Here is a 21,728-nt window from a genome sequence, read left to right as displayed (position 1 = left end):
CTTGAATGTCCATCATGTGTGCCCAGCGCGCTTGGCTTGCCTTGTCGTTATTGGCTCGTCACCTGGCTTGTGCATCGACTTGATCTAGCTCAGGTGTACTCCAGGATGGATCAGCAGGAATGCTGTCCTGAGGCACTTTCCGGAATAACAGGTGCGCCAAAGCAAATGTGTCATGCAGTGTGGAGTCTGATGGTACGCATTCAAGAACTGCTGTAGGCAGCGCTCAGCACCCTCGCCCTTTTCAACAGCAATCCTTAGAGCCCTGTTCAGAGTCCCCATGAGGCGTTCTACTTCTCCATTCGCCTGTAGCCACTGTGGCGTGATCTTGCGGTGCCGAATCAAAAGGACATCAGGTAGTCCTTGAATTCTCTCCCTTGGAAGGGTGGTCCATTATCTGACTTGACTTACTCCGGAAGTCCGATCATCGCAAAGACGCGGTCGAGCGTAGCTTTAACCTGAGGAAAAGTGATCAATGACACCACCGCTACCACCGGGAACCTGGAGTGTGAGTCAATGAGGACTAGAGTACTTCGTCCATCAGCTCAGGGCATGGCGCTTCAGTAATGACTGGAGATGGCATCGGGTCACTGCCAGTGATGTTGCTAGAGTGGAATGTGTGGGTGACTTTTTCGACCATGGTGTCTATGCCAGGGAACCATACTTTGTTTTTGAGATATGCTTTCGTTTTCACAAACCCCTGATGCCCTTGATGCGCCAGACTGACCACTCTCTCTTGAAGGATCCTGGGGATTAGCAGGGTGGTGCAGCGCAGGACAATCCCATGAAGTCCTTCACTAAGTTTGCTTCGGGTCCACCATAGCTGTTGACGGAACAGTCTTTCCTCTTCAGTCAGGGCACATACTCCATCGAGAAAGTGTTGCCAGCTCCGGCCCACCAACTTTGCTTTGACCTTGAACATACTTTCGTAGGTCTCGGTGGCATGAGCGTGTTTGGGCCATCCGGACAGACTCCTCCGTGTTGTCCTCATCAGAAATTCCTTCTGTTGAAGCAGACTTGGCAGGGTGAAGTAACAGAAAGTCAGCCGGGTTGTTAACCGTGGGCCAAAAAATAACCTCAAAACGGTAGGCTTGCAGTTGTACTGCCCATCTCTCAATCCTTGGGGGAGCCAATCTGGACATGCCTGCAAAGAGGAGAATGAGAGGCATATGGTCCGTTACCACGTAAAACTCCTGCCCGTAGAGATAGAGGTGGAAATGTTGGCACACCCACTTGATGGCCAGGGCTTCACGCTCTATCTGGGCATACCGCATCTCTGTTATGGTTAAAGCTCTGCTAGCATACGCAATTGGGACCCATTCTTTCGCTTTCGTTTCTTGCAGGAGAACGGCTCCTAGCCCCACGCCACTAGCATCCATCACTACCTCGGGGCGTCTGTTGGGTCGAAAGTACAGCATGACTCTTTTTGTTGATGAGTGCCTCTTTCACAGCATGGAATGCAGTGTCTTCTTTTGCGGTCCACGCCCATGGTTGTCCTGATTTTGTAAGGTTAGGGAGAGGTTCAGAGAGATACACCAGATTCGGAATAAACCAGCCACAGTATGTGGCCGTGCCTAGGAAACTACAGACTTCCAGGGGCAATGTGGGCCTTGGGGCAGTGCCTATGGCAGCGGCTTTCTTTGGGTCAACCTGGAGGCCATCGTGAGAGAAGATATAACCAAATACCTCCACCGACTCCTGGAAGAATGAGCACGTGGCTCGTGGAGGGTCAGTCAACTTTCTGCAGTCGTTGAAGAGTGTCCGTGAGATGTACATGGTGTTCCTCTAGTGTTTTCAAGAACACCAGGATGTCATCACTCAAGTTGATAACGCCTTGCAGTCCAGTGAATGTTTCTCTTATAGCGTTCTGAAACACTTTTGCGGCGGAGGATACCCCAAAGCTCAGCCTCTAGTATTGTCGTAGACCCACATGAGTGGAGAATGTCATTGTATTCCTGCTGTCTGGATGGAGTTCTAGGTGGTGCTAGTCAGCGTTGAGGTTGAGTTTCATGAACCACTTGGCTCCGTTGAGGTCTGCCACGATGTCATCCATGGTGGGCGTGAGATGTTGCTCCCGAATCATGGCTCTGTTTGAAAGGTGCATGTCTACACATAGCAGGATGGCTCCCGTCTGCTTCAGCTTCAGGGCTACAACCAGGGGTGACACCCATGGGGTGGGGCCCAACACCTTCTCTATTACACCCAACTGCTCCAGCTTCTGTAACTCCTCCTCTTCTTGAGGGCGTAGGTGAAACGGCACCCTCCTGTGCCTCAGGGATGTAGGCTTGACTGTTGTGTCAATATGAAGTTTGAATAGCTTCCCTTTCAGGCACCCCAGCCCCTCAAATAACGTAGTAAATTCTTTGAGTATGTCCAGGGCGTGTAGGTTGTGCACCTGGTTCACAAAAAAAACTAGCTTCAGGTCTTCCGCCGTGTGGCAGCTGAGGAGTGTTCCTCGTTTTCCTACGCTGATGTAAAACCGCGTGTGGAAGTGGCACCCTTCACTGGATACTTCAACTTCCATGGCTCATCACAGGGGAAGTGGCTCTATCCTGCCATAGGTGTATATCTTTGCCCTGGAGGCTGCGAGCGGGGGTCACGGGGATAGTCAATTGTATTGCTCACTATCCATAACATTCACTGACACTCCAGTGTCTATGAGCGCTTTGAATGCTGAACCTGCCACTGTGACGGTGCACATGGGTGGAGGCCAATGCCTCGGATCCTCTTGACTCACAAACTATACTATGAAGATGTCATCTGCGCCTAGACCACAGTCCACCAGTCCACCTGTTCTAACGGGTCTTCGAGCCTCAGTTGTCTAACAGCCGTTGACGGTCTGTGCTGTCCCGTGGTGTTTATTCTCGCTCTCCCACCTCAACACAACTTTGTGAAATGGTTGAGCTTTCCACACTCGGAGGAGGTCCTCCCCCTTGCAAAACATCGACCAGACAGCGAATGATCTAAACCTCAGTTACCACATGCATTCTTCTGTGATGGTCTCTCACTCCCTCTTTGTGCCGCCGGTCATCTTTGAATGGCATCCACCCTCTCTTCTTTTATTACTGAGGTCGAGTGGCTCCTGACTGAGTAGTGGGCTGGTTAAGGGCCACTTTCATCTCATCTGCTCAGGACCTTGCGAGTACCAGGATCTCGTCCAGAGTGATACCTGGTTGCTTGAGTATCAGGCTGTGCAGCATCACCGATCGGTATGACTTGCGCCCTATTTTCTTCTCTCTGGTCATACAGTGTGCAGGAGCTCGCCAGTTTTCTCAGGCAGGCTTAGTCTATGGTCTTGGCTTTCCCTTGTCTTGCTTGACAGAGCTTGAATCACTTGAAGTCCGGGTTTATTGAGGAGGTCAAAGTGCCTGTTCAAGGCCGTCACCCCCTTCTCGTAGTTGTCATCAACCCCTGTATTAGGCAGTCCCCTCCACTGCAACACATAAGGAGCGACCTATTCACCCTCTCATCTATTTCTTTCAGGTGCACAAAATAGTTATCCAGGTGACCAATCCATGACTTCCATCTCGCTGGCACCGTGGCCGGATCCGCCAGTACACTGAATGGGGGCAGAAGGGCTGCTGTGGCACTCCCTGGTTGCGGTGGTGCATGCACTGATGCCTGTAGTGGGACTCACTGCTGTGGCGCGGGAGCATCAGCCCCATCTGGATTGGGGATGCTCATGCCTGCTCACAGAACAGCTGCGGGCAGGGTATGGAAGGTACACTCCTTAGGACACCTCCGTGTTGTTGCCCTCGCCAATGCTTGATGGCCACGCACCGTCCTGGTGGCCTGCGTGCTGTGAATGCCAAGCAGCAGAACCTGGGTGGCAGTCAAATCCATATCCTCTTCCTGTATAGCCTGCTGCTGCCAGTGCTTGTTGGAATGCAACTGCTGCCCTTGCAGTTGCCAGAGCTTGTTTGAAAGTCGGCGCGTGAAGGCCCTGCTTCAGTCGGAAGGGACCGGCCAAGTGTGAGGGTGCAGACCGGCCTGCTCTCCCTCCTTCACCGGCCGCAGGCTAAACCACGTGATAGTAGGAGTGCTATTCATGGCTGGATCAGGCCCTCGCACGCTGAGGCAGCAGACTCGACCATGTGCTAGTGGGAGCTCTGTGCCTTGCTGTTGCGGGTGTGTGCTTGGCCTCACCTCCATCATGCTGCTCCAGACACCGCCCGGTCAACACCGCTTGCTTCCTGCTGGAACTTCAACGCTGCACACGGCTTCTGGCGGTGCCACAGTGCGGGGTGGGCACCCGCTGAGGCAGCATACGCCGGGGCTCCTCAGTCCGGTGTAGTGTAGTTCCTATTATCCCAATAGGCTCTGCGCATTGGAATAATATCTTCAATAGTATAGACCTAGGGCAGAGGTTAACTAGGTCTTCTACCGACGATATTAGACTTAAAGTTTTGTGTTTGCCAGCTAGCTCAGAGTTCACTAGAAACTTTCTCGAATAGGCAAGGAGGATTTTAACCTCCCTGGATAGACAAGAAGGGATTTAGTTTCTGACAACCATAGAACATGACAACTTTGCTCTCCCCTAATCAAGAGTGTATCTCTAGTGTCGTGTGAAAACAATAGACAACTTATTTTACTCAGTCAGTACGTGCATTCTTAGTTTCACCAGTTTGTAGAGAAATAAGAGATGGGCGTGGTTCAATAAAAGATGTTATTTATTGATCAGTCTCTTTTCTCATACAAGAGAAATGAATCGCTATTATTGCAATACTTGTAGTTAAGTAAAGTGCATACAGTAGAGACAGAATTATAAAATAATACTGTAAAAGCATTGATATGGTTTCTGAGCCATATGATACTTTAAAATGGATAAAATAGATACATACATATATACATTTGACTAATCGTACTCAACTGGTGCTTCTAACCACGCCTACCCCAATGTACCTGACCTAAGCCTAATACGTGGGCGGGAGTAGATAAGTAGCAGTTTAAGTTAAGTTTGTTTTGCCAAGGGACTGATTCGAGAATTCTCTGCAAGGGGTTATTCAGTTCTGTACCTGGGATCTAGAATGATGGAGGGCTGGTATCTCTTATCCCAGGTCTTGATATTCAAGCTGCCTGCGAGGGCTGCTTGGAAGCGCCGGAGCTGGATTTCTCGGCAGGAGAAAGGCAGCGTCTCGTTCTCAGCGCATCAGGAAGGCGGGGCAGCGTCTGTGGGCTTCGCTCTCTGCTGTGCTCCTCAGCACGTCTCGCTGCTCCGATCTCGTCACCACCGCATGTGTTTGCTTAAGGCAATGTCGGTAATATTTATACCTGAAAGGTGCCGAGATTGACGTAAGGATGGACATATATACGTCAATAAGGATGTCATATGAACGGGCTCGTTCGCACATTCTTTTGCCGAAGTTCTCGGTGAAATCAAAACAATGGCTATGGGAATTTCCCAGGTCGCTGTAGGTTTGATTTGTTTTGAGAACTCCGTATGCCTTATCAGGGGCTGGAGGAATATCGCTTGTCTAATTAGATGGCATGCGTTATGACCTAATCAGATAACGCGCTTCTGTGCCGTGGTGTGGCTTAATCAGATAACGTTTTTTGCACCGTTGGATGGCTGCTAGTTAATTATTAACCAAACCAGGGTCAGGAATAGGGGAATCGATACAGTACCTATAGGAATACATCACACCCACTCCACGTAGACTATGTCCATATTTACAAATCTAGGCATAGTGAATATCAGTAGCGTTTGTGTATACCGTACCACCCCAAAATACATTTATATGCATTCCGAAAATTGGATTTTATAAAATATACGAAACACAATCACATGTACTGTCACGTATACTATAAGCACAAGCAGTCTAATAATGCTACTCATATGTTAAAAATTCAGCATAATCTAAATGCGAAAACCACACATGAAATGGCTCTTAATACAGAAAAAAAGTGCGCGACCATTTCATCACAATCATAAATTTATGTATAACAGTGCTAGCATAGCGAATGTCTTGTGACTACCTAAAAATAGAAATTTAGTTCTCTAAGAATAACGTCTACTTTAAGCAGAAGATAAGTGTCCCAAAAATCGTAAATATTTTGGAATTGGGGAAAAAGTTCTTGCAGTCTGAAAAAAAATTATGAGAAACATTTTTCATATCGCTTTTCTTCAAAAAGTTGAAGGCCAAATTCAGCATGTAGGGAACTCCAAGTGCTAGTTTGCTCAAAGTTATTCCTGCTGCTCTGGTGAAAACATCATATCATTTAAACTGTTGAAAAAACTGTCAACAGCTTCTTGCGTAAGTTCCACTAATTCGGAAAAGGTTGTTACCATGCATTCATGAGCCTGAGCATGATTGCCTCCATTGATGTTTGGATCAGCATAGCTGACTGAAGGTCGTACCTGATCGATGCTGCTTTCATCTTGTACTTCACTACCCCTCAATCGTAGTGGTGAAGACTCCACGAATGCCGTCATCAGGATTGGTAGCCGCAGGGGAGAGCACAATGCATGAGCCGTTACCGGACCCAACAAGGTATCTGCGTCCATTGGCACATCCGATTGTAGTGCCAGACAGGTGTCCAACACGCATTCTTCGCCGCATAGCAAGCACCTTAATACAGGCATAACACAACTTTGCCACATTGGTCTAAATGAAAGAAACCAAGTCATGTTCAGGTCTCTAAGCCGGGATAGTCCAAGGATTTTAGTTACCCGGTCCCGGTAGCCAATGGCTAGGATCATTTCTTCCCTTGTCGCAGGTGTTTTGTCTGTGACATGGTTTGCCATAGCGAAATAACAGGATCAAAAATAGAATACCCGCTACTAGTCCTAAAAGGAGAGGAAGTCCGCCAAAAATGGAATGGACAAAGTCTGGAAAAATACCCAGGATGGCTTTGAATGGAGTTAAAGCACCCGAAAACACTGCTTTAAATACACTGGAGATACCAGTGGTATCAGAAATATTTAAGATTTCGTTCAGTATTTCTGCGAAATGTATGGGGGAATTAGTTGATAATAATGAATGAATCTCTTCTGTTGTCCTTGCAACTTGGAGATCATACGTTTCTTTTGATGACGTGAGCCTGGTCGGCGTCTGTAGGAGCACAGTCTTCATTCTGCTTAAAGTATCTATTCGAATAGAAGCAATTTTCAAATCGGGCCATAACCTTGCCTCCCTGTCTGGAGAATCGCTGGGGAACAATACATGTTCACAGCACATGACCTTCCTAGTCACAGTTATGAGATAAGGTTTTCCGGGCAGCAAACTACAACATCTGCGATCTACTATTAGAATGTAACTCCCGTTCGAGAGTCTCCTAAAGAATGGTTCTATTCGTGTTGCAGGTGTGCCTAGCTGGTAACATGAAAGGTTATTTGAAGTCCCTTCACAGGCTCCGTGCAAACTAATACCCTGACACAGAAGTGTACCGCTCAGTGATCTTGCACAATTATCGCCACTGAGAAACACTTTCTGGCCTTTATTGCTGACACATTCGTGTGTATAGGGCAAGTTCCATATTGACTTAATGTATCCTTTACCCAACCTTTCATACTGGCCTGCCTGTATATATTTCTGGCAGAATTGAAACTGGAAAGTAGTTATCGGAATATTTATTATTCCATGTATTATCCATTCAATGACAGGTCGTTCTGACATTGTCAATGGTAATCTCTCAAGTTTTTCAATGCTCAGAATTGTATAGTCAGCACCCTTCTGTGCCAAACTGATTTGTTTATCAGTGAGGTTAAAGATATTAAATAATGACGTTGTGTTGATTAAACGCCAAGGCACATAGCCAGAACGCAAATTTTGTAACGTCCAGCCAAGCTGTACAATAGAACGCAATTGGGACTGACCGTGTTGTAACATCAGTAAGTCTTGCGATATTATATTGATTGCTGAAGACACAATGCTGTCCAGAGAATATATTCTGGAGGACAGAGTCATTAACCCATTGTCCACCACAGAAAGTGATTTTTCCAAATTAATACGGTCAATTTCCCGTATTTTTTCTGCTGTCTCAATTTGAGTTACTTTCCAGACTTCGTTATAAGCTGCATATATAGAGGCCGCTATGAAACGTTTTTGACGCTGTTTGCGTGGTCCCAATATGAAATCACGCAAGCCAGCACCTTCTGTAAGTAAAGTTAGGTGTTGTTAATTTCAGCCAGTGTGGACGTTTGTAGCCATTGAAGGCAGAGCTTGCCCACGCTGTAGGTGGTTACTATCCCTGGATGTTGTCTTTGGGAATATCTAGGGTCTGGCCTAATCAATGTGAACCCCTGTACTTTGTTCAGGAATCTGTCTTGACAGTTATTTGTATCTGTGGGCCAGATCAACCATTTTTTCCATTCAGGATGTGTTCTGTTTTGGTTTAATATATGGTTTACGTCTATCTCAACATCTATAGAGCTATTACTGTTCACTGTTGGCTTTGGAATAGACGGTTTGTTCAAATCTTTGATTTTGGCTAAGCCAAGACAGGTAGTTTGTTGAATAGTGTCGTTCAAAAATATAATTTGTTCTGGGATCATGCAGGCTCTAAACAATGATTCTATACCTTGTACTTGCCAATCTCTTGTACCCCAAACAGTTTTTGTTTCAATATTATTGTTCCAGAAATCAAACCCAAATGTATTCATTTGTTCAAAGAATGAATCGGAATATATCAATTTTGTGTTTGTAAGCATGGTCTTCATACCTGTCTTATTTGACAATTTGAAATAAAATGTTTCTGCATTACTTGTGTTAAACCCTGAAAAGTATGAATATTTATCATAAAATGTTTTCGAGCTATCTTTTGGAGGAGTAGCACAATGTTCCCATTGGTTATAATTTAAAACATTTCTAGGTTGAGCAGATTTATGTAGATAATGGTTACCATAATGGTTGTAGCAGAACATCTGATCATAATTAGACGAACCCTGCAAATAATCATGTTCTGTAAATTTAGCAGACATCACAAGATCAGACATCATATCATTAATACTTTCAAAGTCCCAATCATCCGCAAATGAGCTTGGTTTTACAAAGTCACTCAATGAGATCTTGAATTGGTGTGGATACTTCAGGATTTCAACCGGACCATAGATTTCATAATCAGTTTTGTCCCATGCTACACCGCCTGGTATAGGATTGGCTGTGAAGTTTACTGAAGAAAGTTCTCCTTTCTCGATGTGTGAAGATGTGTGTGGTTTAAGGACCAAGTTGATTTTCTGGCTTGCTGTGTCCATTTTAGCATATTTCCCTTCAATGAAATGTCCCAAACATAGTACTAAGATGAGCCAAAGAATGAGGATAAATGCACCGAAGGCCACCCAAAATTCAATCCATGGAGAGATCAGATAGGTTTCTTTCAGCTGTTGAAAAAGTTCCTTAGCTTTGTCTTTAAAAGTTTTTGTTGATGGCTGTTTCTTTGCTTTACTCAGGGCTTCAGATGAATCATCGAATTTGATGAAGTAGCCGGATGCTGTTCTGTCAATTGTTCCAATTGCTTTTGGATTTTGCTTTGTTTCATTAGCAAAGTCTGCAGTTACATCATCATAGGTTGTTGTTTCTTGATGAAAAGTTTTAATTTGGGTTTTAAGAGGTTCAAGTTCCATTGCTTTGTTGCATAGTCCTTGTTGATTCACTGTAGATTTTCCAAATGTGATCAGTCTTCCAGTTTGAGCCTCTGTATTTGTAGCAAACATTGGTGTTCTGCTATTTCTCGGGAGTTCACTTGGCCTACTGTTTGTTATCGGCCACATGATTGTGGTTTTACCAGGTCGATGGATATGACTCGGTTATCCTTTTTACCAGCAAGGGGCGGTAGTACTACTGATCTTGTCCCGTTGATAGACAAGACAGGAACTGCTTTTCTGTAAGAAGGCCCAAATTCCTTCTTTACCGCGATCTTTTCTCTGACTAGATCCCCGACTTTTGGAATCCAGACAGGCCTTGCTGGGACAGGTGGTTTCTCTTCAGTGGTTGTTGGCTGTTGTTTCAGTTTTATGTTGCTCAGGTCATTTCTTGTTTCATTTAAGTCCTGTAAAATAGCCAAACGATCTTTGATATCAAAGCTTTTGTCTTTAACCACTGAAGTCTGACTATCAAGATCTTGGATCATCATTCTAGTCCCGAACAATAGTTCGTACGGACTGAACCCTTTCAGAGAATTCCTTGGCAGGTTATTTAGACTACGTTGGACACTTATTAGATGTTTGACCCACCCAGCACCCGAACCTAATACCTTTTCCGTTATAGATTGCTTTATGTCTTGGTTTTTTCTTTACACCATCCCGTATCCCTCAGGAAGGAAGTGAGAAGAGTCCCGCTATGCTATGCTCATTTGGCCATGCTTCCCCATAAGCTTGAAGGCTAAAAGGAATACATTAGTCAAAACGTAGCATGCTCCTAGCGTATATGCCATTATAGACTCGCAAATCCTTTTATAACAGTCCAGACGTCAGCCGAGCGCTGGGGTCTACATTATAAGTGTAAATTAGTCTTTTTATGTTAATATAACGCTTTTTTTCATGATGGGGGCTTTCTTATTGTTGTTGTTTATCTGGAGTGAAATGCCATGGCAATAGTCCTCTCCGCTCGCCACTGCGATCTCTATTGCAGTCTGGGCAGTTTTTTACAAAAATGTGATGATGCAGGCTCATGCCTGGCCACCAGTACACTGATTGTAATTCTTCCAGAGAATCTTTTTGTTTAAGGTGTCTGAGACCCTCACCCATATGTGCGTCTGCTATTAACAAGCCTCTCCTGTCCGTGTTTGGAATCACTCTATCCCCCACTCCAGGGATTCCAGCAAAAGGGACTGAGTTTGCATCGATTATGTATGTATAATTGAGTGGATAATTGATCGGTAGCGCCGAGCAGTCGCCTTTTGATGACGTTTTCACCGCCAGCACAGTTTCACCGTCAATGTGTTTTACTGTACGCTTTTTTGTAGCTACGGAAGCCGGTTTAGTTGCTACCGCTGTGGCTATCTCAGCCAATTAATTCCCTGCCACGTGAACGCCATCACGCTGATGACTCAGTGAATGTATCACGTGAGTTTTTGGTAGTTCTTTCTGGAAAAGAACTACTTGTTCCCAAAGCACTTTTTGCTTTATTGTTGCACCTGTGTCATCTTTATAACCGTTTTGAATCCATTTCTGTAAATCGTTATTGTATGATTTGACGCAGTAATACGAATCGCACACAATAAGTGTCGGGAATTCGCGATCGGCATTATCTAGCGCCATTTTTAACGCTATTATTTCAGTTTGTTGTTCTGAATTATTTTCCACTGAGTGTGTTTTTGTAAGTAGAGGTCTTAATTTACCTCCGCGCCACACTTCTTTTACAATTTCGCATGTGGCCTTGTACGCCAGCTCTCCCCAAACTGAGGGTTGAGCATGCCCGTCTGTATGTATTACACAGGCGTACTGTTGTAAAGGCAGAATGTCGATTGGCAGAGGGTATTCTTTCTCATATTCTAGATATTTTAATTCTTTCATTTCCGGGTCAAAATAGTATTTTACTTTGTCTGTAGCAACAGAATTTACCCATTGTATCCATTCTGGATTTAGTGCAGTTGTCGGTAAATTACATGGTGTTGTTAATGCCTCAAAAGCTGATTCTGCTGTTCTGACTGTAACCTGTCTACCGTCTGCTTGGTATTTTTCTTTTTCTACAGCTGTTTGAACCGCATGAACAATGTTTTCCTTAATGCTGAACCTTTTTTCAGCTTCTGTGTAAAAATGTGATTTGTATGCTATTGGTACCTTCTCTCCCTCATTAGAGGTCAGGTATGTGAATCCGCATCTTCCTGGGATGACTCGAATCACAAGGTTGCGTGTGTTGTCACGTGTTTGTAATTTTGTTTTAACTAACATATCCGTTTGTAAAGATCTCAAAATTTCTGTGTGTTTTTGAGTCCAAATGATTCTTTTAAAATCTGGTTTTATTAGATCATAGAGAGGTTTAATTCTCTCTGCATAATTTATAATGTAAGTTCTTCCGAAATTTAGGAAGCCTAGAATTGATTGTAAGTTTTTTAGTGTTCTAGGTGCTTGGATTACAGCACATTTCTCTAGGAAATTGTCAGCCAGGCTTTTGCCTTCACTTGATAGTTCATATCCTAAAAACAGGACTGTTAGATGGGCAATTCTTGACTTTTTAAAGTTAAATTTGTAACCCTCTGCTGCGAACCCAAGTATTATGGTGTTCACTCTTTTCAAGTGAGTATCCAAGTCATCATCTGTTAGATAGATGTCGTCGACATAAGATAATGCCTCGTCATCATATGTTTGTAGTAATTCTGTTACTCTCACTGAGAATAATCCTGGGCTGTTCTTGAACCCCTGGGGCAAACGACAGAATTTTTTTTGCGTGCCATTTATTGAGAACGCCGTCAAATATCTGCTCTCTGGTGCTATATTTTGACAAAAGAAACCATTAGAAATGTCTAAGGTTGTTTTGTATTTTTTGCGCACTATGTTATTCATTAGTGCAGCACTGTGCGAGTTTTGTACTGCAAATGTTTTGCAACATGAGTTAAGGTGTCTGTAGTCCAAAACAAGACGATATGAATTGTCTGGCTTGGAGACAGGAAACAAAGGGTTGTTCATTTGTGAGGTGCAGGTTTCAATCACCCCCTGGTATTCAAGTTGATCTAGGATCTCTTTTACCTGTTTTTTAGCTTCTTGCTTAATCGGGTACTGCCTCTGTGCAGTAGGTTGTGATTTTAACTGGATTTTGTGAGGAGGAGAGTCCTCATCCCATCCCACATGATTTTTATATAAGGCAGGGGCTTGAGCTACTGCCCACTTTCTTGCAAGTGTATATTTTTTATGAATTGGAATATGGTTTGAGAAGGCAGGCATAATTATTTCTTCGCCATGTGGGCACTCCCTGACAAACTCTGGAGGCCAGTCTCGTTCAGCTAGAAGGATGTCATAGCCCTTGGACAGATTATCCCAAAATAGTCCCCTTATTTTTCTAGTCTTATCCCCCTCTATACGCAGTGTTATTTCATATATTTTATGAGGTTTGCTAACTCTGGTATCTGCAGTTTCCACCTGAATGTATTCATTCGTGTCCACTGTCTCAAGATGATTCATAAGGACTTTGCGAGCTATGCTCACTTCTGCTGCGCTGTCTAGCATTGTCTGAGCCCATTCTCCGTTTTTCAGCTGTGTCCTCAGTATTCTCGGCATTGTTGATTACTTTAATACTGGCTACCTTCTTTTTTGGAAATTGTAATTTTTTATTCAGATGAGCAGGTTCTTTGTCTTTGGACTTGACGTGCTCTTCCCTTTGTTCTGATCGTCCTCTTCTTTCCGATTTCTGCGAGGAAGTCTGAAAAGATTGAGAGGGACGTGTATCAATATCTTGATATCTATCAGGTTTCTTTATATTATCCCTATTTCTAAGGTTGTATTTTTTCACAGAGGGCTCCCGTTGGAGAGACTTGCGTCCTTGGTCGGGAGATCTTTCTCTCCGCCAAGGAGACCTTCCTCTGGACTGGAATCTTTTTTCTTTAGGATTGGATTGTTTATTTCCATCCCAGCTCTTTTTTTGAGTGTTTAAATTATTGTTTATAAATACCTTTTCAGGACTTTCAACTAGTTGGGGTTTCACTGGTATTCCACCCAAACTATCTCTTCCTAGTTCTTCATAGGATTTTTCTATGATTCTGGCAATTTCCGATGGTTGGTCTGCTATATTTGTCTCTTTTAACCTCTGGCAAATCGCCACATTTGCTGCTTCTCCCTTTATGTTGGCTAATAATATTGCAGAGACCTGCTTGAAGTCTTTCAGTAGTTTCATACCGAGAGTTAAAGCGGGTTCTGGACCGTATTCATCTTGAATCTGTTTTAGCACATCTGGTATTACTGACATGGATGGTACACCATGTGTTTTTGTGTAAATGGAAGCAAAGACTGTTCCCCAAGTGTCACAATCCTCCACATGTGGTGCGATTCCCATTGGAAGACAGATAGTCAGAATCCTATGTTTCTCAACAGGGGTGGTATCTGGAAACACCGCCTCTATTTGAATTATTTTTTGTGCTAGCCAGAAAGGAATTTGTTCCCGTTTTGCGGGTACCTTACCTAGACAGGACTGTATGTTCTGTGGTGTAATTTTATTTGTGTTCCCCTGATGACTGGTCAGCTGTGGAATTTTAATTGCTGGTTGGATTGTTGAAGTCCGCATTACATATTGGACTAATTGTCTATGTATTTTTATTAATTGTTTTAGCTGTGCTAAAAGTTCTGGTGCAGGCATTTCTTCAATGTCTGGATGTGGTGTGTATCCGGCTAGGACCGGCCACGTTGCTCCTGGTCTACCTAGTGGACCGAGCCTGGTGATGTGATTATTATGTTTTAGGGCGCCATTAAACAAGAGCAGATGCTCTTGGAATTTGAGTGGTATTTCCACCTCCTCGAAAGGAGTGTACTCATTAGGAGGTTCCTCTATTTTGTAATAGTGGAAGTCCTTTGTTACAGCGTTTGCTGCTGGAAAGTTTATCCATGAATAGAATACCTCTGTCTGCCGATATTCGTGTGCCTCAATTACGAATATGACTGTACCACCTCTTGGTGTCAGTCCATTTTCTATAAGTTTTAAAGTTATAGATTTTCTTATGTTGACCGGGATGAGTATTATATCCGGGTCATTTTGTAGCAGAGTATTATCAGCTGCTATTAGTTCAGCTGCTAGTCTAGCTGTCTCTCTTTCTTCTTCAGTGTCTGACATTTTACTGACATGAAGGGTATTCTGTTTGTTTGCAGATCAAGTTTCCACGGAATATAAAGATTAGATGCACAATATTTTGGAACAGTGTATCCTTCAACGTTGAATAAACCAAGAACCATACATAGGAGTCTCCTCCTGCGAGGTTTGGCGGATATGACCTTTCACCCACTCCAGACGTCTTTGGAGTATTATGGGAAAAAAGGGGTTCTGTGTGAAAAAGCACGACTGAGTTACTCTAATGTCTTGCGTTAGTTTTTTCGTCTATCCAAACGTTGGGCGCCATGTAGTGTAGTTCCTATTATCCCAATGGGCTCTGCGCATTGGAATAATATCTTCAATAGTATAGACCTAGGGCAGAGGTTAACTAGGTCTTCTACCGACGATATTAGACTTAAAGTTTTGTGTTTGCCAGCTAGCTCAGAGTTCACTAGAAACTTTCTCGAATAGGCAAGGAGGATTTTAACCTCCCTGGATAGACAAGAAGGGATTTAGTTTCTGACAACCATAGAACATGACAACTTTGCTCTCCCCTAATCAAGAGTGTATCTCTAGAGTCGTGTGAAAACAATAGACAACTTATTTTACTCAGTCAGTATGTGCATTCTTAGTTTCACCAGTTTGTAGAGAAATAAGAGATGGGCGTGGTTCAATAAAAGATGTTATTTATTGATCAGTCTCTTTTCTCATACAAGAGAAATGAATCGCTATTATTGCAATACTTGTAGTTAAGTAAAGTGCATACAGTAGAGACAGAATTATAAAATAATACTGTAAAAGCATTGATATGGTTTCTGAGCCATATGATACTTTAAAATGGCTAAAATAGATACATACATATATACATTTGACTAATCGTACTCAACTGGTGCTTCTAACCACGCCTACCCCAATGTACCTGACCTAAGCCTAATACGTGGGCGGGAGTAGATAAGTAGCAGTTTAAGTTAAGTTTGTTTTGCCAAGGGACTGATTCGAGAATTCTCTGCAAGGGGTTATTCAGGTCTGTACCTGAGATCTAGAATGATGGAGGGCTGGTATCTCTTATCCCAGGTCTTGATATTCCAGCTGCCTGCGAGGGCTGCTTGGAAGCGCCGGAGCTGGATTTCTCGGCAGGAGAAAGGCAGTGTCTCGTTCTCAGCACGTCAGGAAGGCGGGGCAGCGTCTGTGGGCTTCGCTCTCTGCTGGGCTCCTCAGCACGTCTCGCTGCTCCGATCTCGTCACCACCGCATGTGTTTGCTTAAGGCAATGTCGGTAATATTTATACCTGAAAGGTGCCGAGATTGACGTAAGGATGGACATATATACGTCAATAAGGATGTCATATGAACGGGCTCGTTCGCACATTCTTTTGCTGAAGTTCTCGGTGAAATCAAAATAATGGCTATGGGAATTTTCCAGGTCGCTGTAGGTTTGATTTGTTTTGAGAACTCCGTATGCCTTATCAGGGGCTGGAGGAATATCGGTTGTCTAATTAGATGGCATGCGTTATGACCTAATCAGATAACGCGCTTCTGTGCCGTGGTGTGGCTTAATCAGATAACAGTTTTTGCACCGTTGGATGGCTGCTAGTTAATTATTAACCAAACCAGGGTCAGGAATAGGGGAATCGATACAGTACCTATAGGAATACATCACACCGGACTCCCTCACCGAGCTTCAAGCCTTGACGGTGGCCGTGCATCATATTCCTCGGCACCAGGAGAGGCAGACAGTGATCAGGTGAGGCACGGCAAAGGCGTGGGAGGGACCCCCCTCATCACCAATGTGGTGTCTAGGCCTGGGTGGACACGCACTGCTCTGAGGCTAGGCCTCTGGCTTAAGTTGCAGCAAGAAGAGCACACACACACTAGTAATTAGGTATGAGCCAAAGACCCCGAGCAGTTTTGCACTCCTTTATTTCTGCCATCGGATGAGCCCGCCCTCTGGGTGCACCCAGGTATATTACATTGTATAGCGCAGGCCGGGTGGCACCGTCACTACAGCTATTATTTATTTTTAGGAGCTACAACGAAGAGCAGAGACTGTTCTTTATTTTAAAACTTGGAAGATGGTTCACCGGGGATTCCAGACAAAGCCCAGAGAATGATGACCACACTGCGGAATAAGAATTCAAGCTGCACCTCACATGTGAGTTCCTCAAGTCTGAGCAAGACCGTAACTAGTCTGCAGTTGTTTGCGTTTCAATTCAGAAAAGATGCGACCTACTAGTTGGGGTTTGGGCAGAGAGCAGATTAGCTTGCCCATGAGCTACGCCAGTTGCGCAAACAATTACAATGATTCAATGGACTGTATCCGCAATAATTACCAGCATCTCCATCACTATTTTTGCAGGTATGCATTGTCGTAACCTCAGTCTTTCATTTATTTAATACCTCTGATGATTAAGTGGCATCTTGACAACGGTTGTTACCCATAAAGAATACATGTGAGTACCAGCCCATAAAGGACCGGCGACCAATGGGGAAAGCCAAAGAATAATAATATCAGCTTTTTGACGTTTAAGAGAAGAAATGTACATTGTCTTCATAGGAAAATTGCCATCAACACAAGAGGGAAAAGGGGAGAGTTAAAAGACCACAAAGCACAGTGTCTTACACATAACAGTAAACACAATAGGTCAGAGAGAGTGGTCACTGTACCTGATAAAAAGGGGTGGTCTTTCTGTGAAGGTGTTGGTCTCTTCAAATTAAAGGATGGCAATCCTCACCCACTGTAGGGTGGCATGCTTCATCATATAGACCCTCCTAACACTACAATCAACGATAGAGGTGGTGTGGAATATAGACCTGTTCAGAAGGGACCTTTTGAGTTACAGAAGGAAGTCCTCCGTAGTGGTAGGAGTGTGTCTATGAACAAAATGGAAAAAACTGTTAAAGCTAGTGCCTAGTGGATGCATGTTGCTTTATTCTCGTCCCAAGTGGGAAGGGGTTACATGATTGGATTGTAATTCAAACCAAATATTATGGTGTGTGCATTTGTATACTATCACCCACGAGGGTTTCCTGGTGCGGAATCATGTGGTGAACATGTTTGTGACTAAACCAGACCCTAAACAGAGTTGCCAGGCATTAATCAGGACCGCAACCCACTCTGCTGGTTTAAATAAATTCAAATAAATGTATACAGCCAGTAACAGACACATATTTGCTTGATTTCACTGACAGCTGACCTGTATTATTCAGGAGAAAAGAAACACAATTTGACATACAGTTTACATTACATAATATTAACACCGGTGGACAAACAAGCATGGCGATCCTGTGTCATGGAGTTCGTGTTCAAATAGTACAAAACATTGATCGTGTCAGATGGACACTGCATGCACACATTGGACATAACCAAATACCTTACCTTTTAAGTCACAATTTAAAAAATGACACTTTTAGAACATTTGCATTTTCTACCCTAACCATTTGGTGCCTGCAGCTTGTTCCTGGGTCACATATTTAAGTGTGAGAGGCATCTACCCTTTGTATACTCTTCCCAGACAGTCACGCAATAGAGGAATTAGACCTGCCTGTGTGGTCCATCTCAGGATGGAGCCAGAGCTGAGAAAGGCCCACTTGCACTTCAATATGCTGTGCATTGCTTTCACACAAAGAAATTCACCCTAGCAGTTTGTGCCAGTAGCTAGACTGAAGCCAAGGTAGGGAGTCAGGAAATTCCAAACCTTTCGTTTGGGGGAAATCTCCAGACATTTCTCCTACTTCAAAATGGACATCATGTCTAAAAGAGGGACCCTCGGACCCACTGCTCAGTTCACTTTCTGGACCTGAGGAAGGGCTCTCAGAGGACTACCTGTTGCTGTGGCCTACAGTGAACTTTAGAAGACTGCCTTGCTGCACCAAGTATGACTGCTCTGCTGCCTGAAGCCTGCCTGTGCCCTCAGAAGTCTATCCTGCTGCTTGTGACCTACTCTCCAACTTGAAAACACAAATCTTCCAGAGTGACTCTGAGGGCTTGTTGACTGGTCTCCTGATAAGAGCCTCAGTAACAGAAAAGGCTCCAACCATGTTGAACTTGCTCCTGGACCCTGCCTGGTTTGAGTCCTACCCCCTATATTGTGCATCCCCAGTTTTGGATCCTTGGAAGTGGGATAAAGGTGCTGTGCCAACCCAGCCGTGATCCCCACCAGAATTAATGTAGTTCAACCAAACTCTACCCAGACAGCCCTCGTAGATCCTCACAAGAATCAATACAGTGCAATGCTACTCTGTGCAGACCGCACATCACAGCCCTTACAGCCCCTTTAGCAGCAGCAATGCGACGCAACCTGATGCTGTTTTTGCAGTTCTTCATAGTAACCGACAAACAGCAACGCAACGTGACATGGACCTCGCATCGCAGCTCCCTATTGTAACTGATGCAGCGTGACACAACTTGATTCAGGACCCCGCATTGCTCCTGTGCACTCTAGATCCTTGAGACTGGGGCTAAAGGTGTTCGCCAGCCCAACTATGGCCCCCATCAGAATTGACGTCGTCCAATGCAACCTGACACAATACTTGCAGCTCCTCATCAGAACTGATTTCCATTATTTTTTGTGTTTTAATGACCACTCACCCCCTGATATCCTCACGCTTTTGAAAAGCGGAAAAGCGCTGTTTGTCATCAGGCGTGGAACGCTTTCACTAGCGCCTCGCTCTGCCCGCAGGCCACGCCCCCTTCGGAGGCCACGCCCACCGCCCAACACTACAAAGGGACGCTGAATTACTAGCGCCGCCATTTGCAGTATGTTATGTTATGTTATGTTATGTTATGTAACTTTTATATAGCGTACGGCTACTTGATATGAGTGTCCCGACGCTTTCCACCTGCAACTCAGAGTAGAAATAACACAACACAGCTAAAATAAGACAAGAGACAGCAGAGGAAAACAATACAAGCAGAAAACAGTAAAACAGACTAAAGATTAAAAAGCCAGGTCTTCAGGCTCTTCCTGAACTGGAGCAAATTGGCAGTGCTACGGAGCGAAAGAGGAAGCAGATTCCAAAGCTGGGGGGCTCTGCAGCTGAAAGACCGCCCTCCCACGCGGGCCTTCCTCACCCGCGGGACCACCGCTTTAAAGAGGGATTCCGAACGCAGGGAGCGGACTGGACGATAGAAAGCCAGTCTCCGCCGCAGATATCCCGCCCCTGATCCATACAGGGCTTTGTGCATCAGAGTCAGGGATTTAAACTGGATCCGCTTCCTGATAGGGAGCCAGTGCAGCGTCTGAAGCAGCCCGGAAGCTCGAGCTCGTCTGCGTAGGCCAAAAATAGCCCGGGCGGCAGTATCACACTCCTGAGGCGGAAAGCCGGGAGGTAGTTCTTTTAAAAATTGTTGTTTCCATTATTTTTTGTGTTTTAATGGCCACTCACCCCCTGATATCCTCACGCTTTTGAAAAGTGGAAAAGCGCTGTTTGTCATCAGGCGTGGAATGCTTTCACTAGCGCCTCGCTCAGCCCGCAGGCCACGCCCCCTTCGGAGGCCACGCCCACCGCCCAACACTACAAAGGGACGCTGAATTACTAGCGCCGCCATTTGCAGTATCACACTCCTGAGGCGGAAAGCCGGGAGGTAGTTCTTTTAAAAATTGTTGTTTCCATTATTTTTTGTATTTTAATGACCACTCCCCCCCCTGATATCCTCACGCTTTTGAAAAGCGGAAAAGCGCTGTTTGTCATCTGCCGTGGAACGCTTTCACTAGCGCCTCGCTCAGCCCGCAGGCCACGCCCCCTTCGGAGGCCACGCCCACCGTCCACTTGCCCACCCTCCTATAAATCATGTGTTTCCCTCGGAAGAGCAGCGGACGAGCGCAGCGGGCACGACGATTGCGCGCCGAAGGCACGCCTAAGGAAAGCCCGTCTGCGACCGACCGGGGCTAGGGGCTGGTCACTCTGCCTCTTTTATTCAATACTCATCTGTGCAGCTGACCGATTTCCTAGGCCCCTGGCCACTTGATGACACGGTATCTGCCCGTATCAGTAGGCTAGGTCTGTCCACATCTTATGCCCCTTCCCACTCTTGCCTTCCACCCTTGCCCTCGGCCTGTCGCCCCACTATCCCCTTACTCACTGGCCCCTCCTCTACGGCTCTCTCTGCGATGTACTTTAATACCAGATCGGCAGTTAAGCATCAACATGATCTCTTCACGCTATTGGATTCACACAAACCTGACCTCCTATTCCTTACCGAGACCTGGTTTTCTGATAGCTCCCTCCCCTCCCTACTGGCAATGCTCCCCCATCCTATTATGCCCTTAGAGCCGATCGCTCCCCCGGCAAACCAGGAGGTGGAGTTGCTCTGATTGCCCGTAAAGAAATTATTTTTCAACCTCTCGCATTTTCTCCTTTGGGTTTATCGGATTGTTTAGTGGCCCGCTCACTTTCCCTCACTCCCCCACTCACTTGTGTCCTTATTTACCGACCCCCGTCCTCCCCGCAATTATTTCTTCCAGGCTTCCAAGATCTGGTGGCTACCCTGGCAGTCAACCACTCGTCTATTGTTGTTCTTGGGGACTTTAACTTTTGGCCCTCCGACCCCGCAGAATGTACAGCTTCTAAGGAGTTTTCAGAGTCGCTCCGCTCTCTTAATTTTACTTCCGCTGTACACGCCCCTACCCACAGTCTGGGCCACATCCTCGACCAAATTTGGTATCGAGATTGCCCGGTTACTTCACTATCCATTTCCCCCTGCACCTGGTCTGACCATTCTCTTATCTCCTTCTCCTTATCCCTCTGTTCTGTTCCTAAGCCCCCCCCAGTTCAAAACACTTGGGCGCGCTCATGGAACCGCGTGGACGTAGCTTCCTTGTCTGCCACACTCTCCGCGTCCAGCCCGGATCTTTCAGGACTGCCATCTCTTGGACAAGCGGAGTCCATCAATGGCTGGTTGCGGGCCGGCTGTGACTTAGTCGCCCCTCTAAAGCGCATATCATCTAAGCGCTCAAAAGATGCAAACCGCTGGTTTAATGATGAATTGAAGACCCAAAAATGTAATCTTCGCCGAGCGGAGCGCCTCTGGTGGCGGGACTACTGTCCCATCTTAAGAAAT

General features: G+C 45.2%; 1 long non-coding RNA gene across 1 annotated transcript in view; it reads right to left on the bottom strand.

The window, feature by feature from the left end:
* The window catches only part of LOC144827644 (uncharacterized), a 70,705-nt gene that overhangs the window by 14,962 nt on the left and 34,015 nt on the right, over positions 1-21,728 (bottom strand). The window contains exon 2 of the long non-coding RNA XR_013610281.1: positions 17,333-17,539. This is a non-coding gene — a long non-coding RNA (uncharacterized LOC144827644). The remainder of the gene's footprint in view (positions 1-17,332; positions 17,540-21,728) is intronic.

Source organism: Lissotriton helveticus, chromosome 4_1 (assembly GCF_964261635.1).
Source record: "Lissotriton helveticus chromosome 4_1, aLisHel1.1, whole genome shotgun sequence".
Classification (NCBI taxonomy): Eukaryota; Metazoa; Chordata; class Amphibia; order Caudata; family Salamandridae; genus Lissotriton; species Lissotriton helveticus.
The sequence above is the reverse complement of the archived record's forward strand: the minus strand, read 5'-3'. Positions and strand labels throughout refer to the sequence as shown.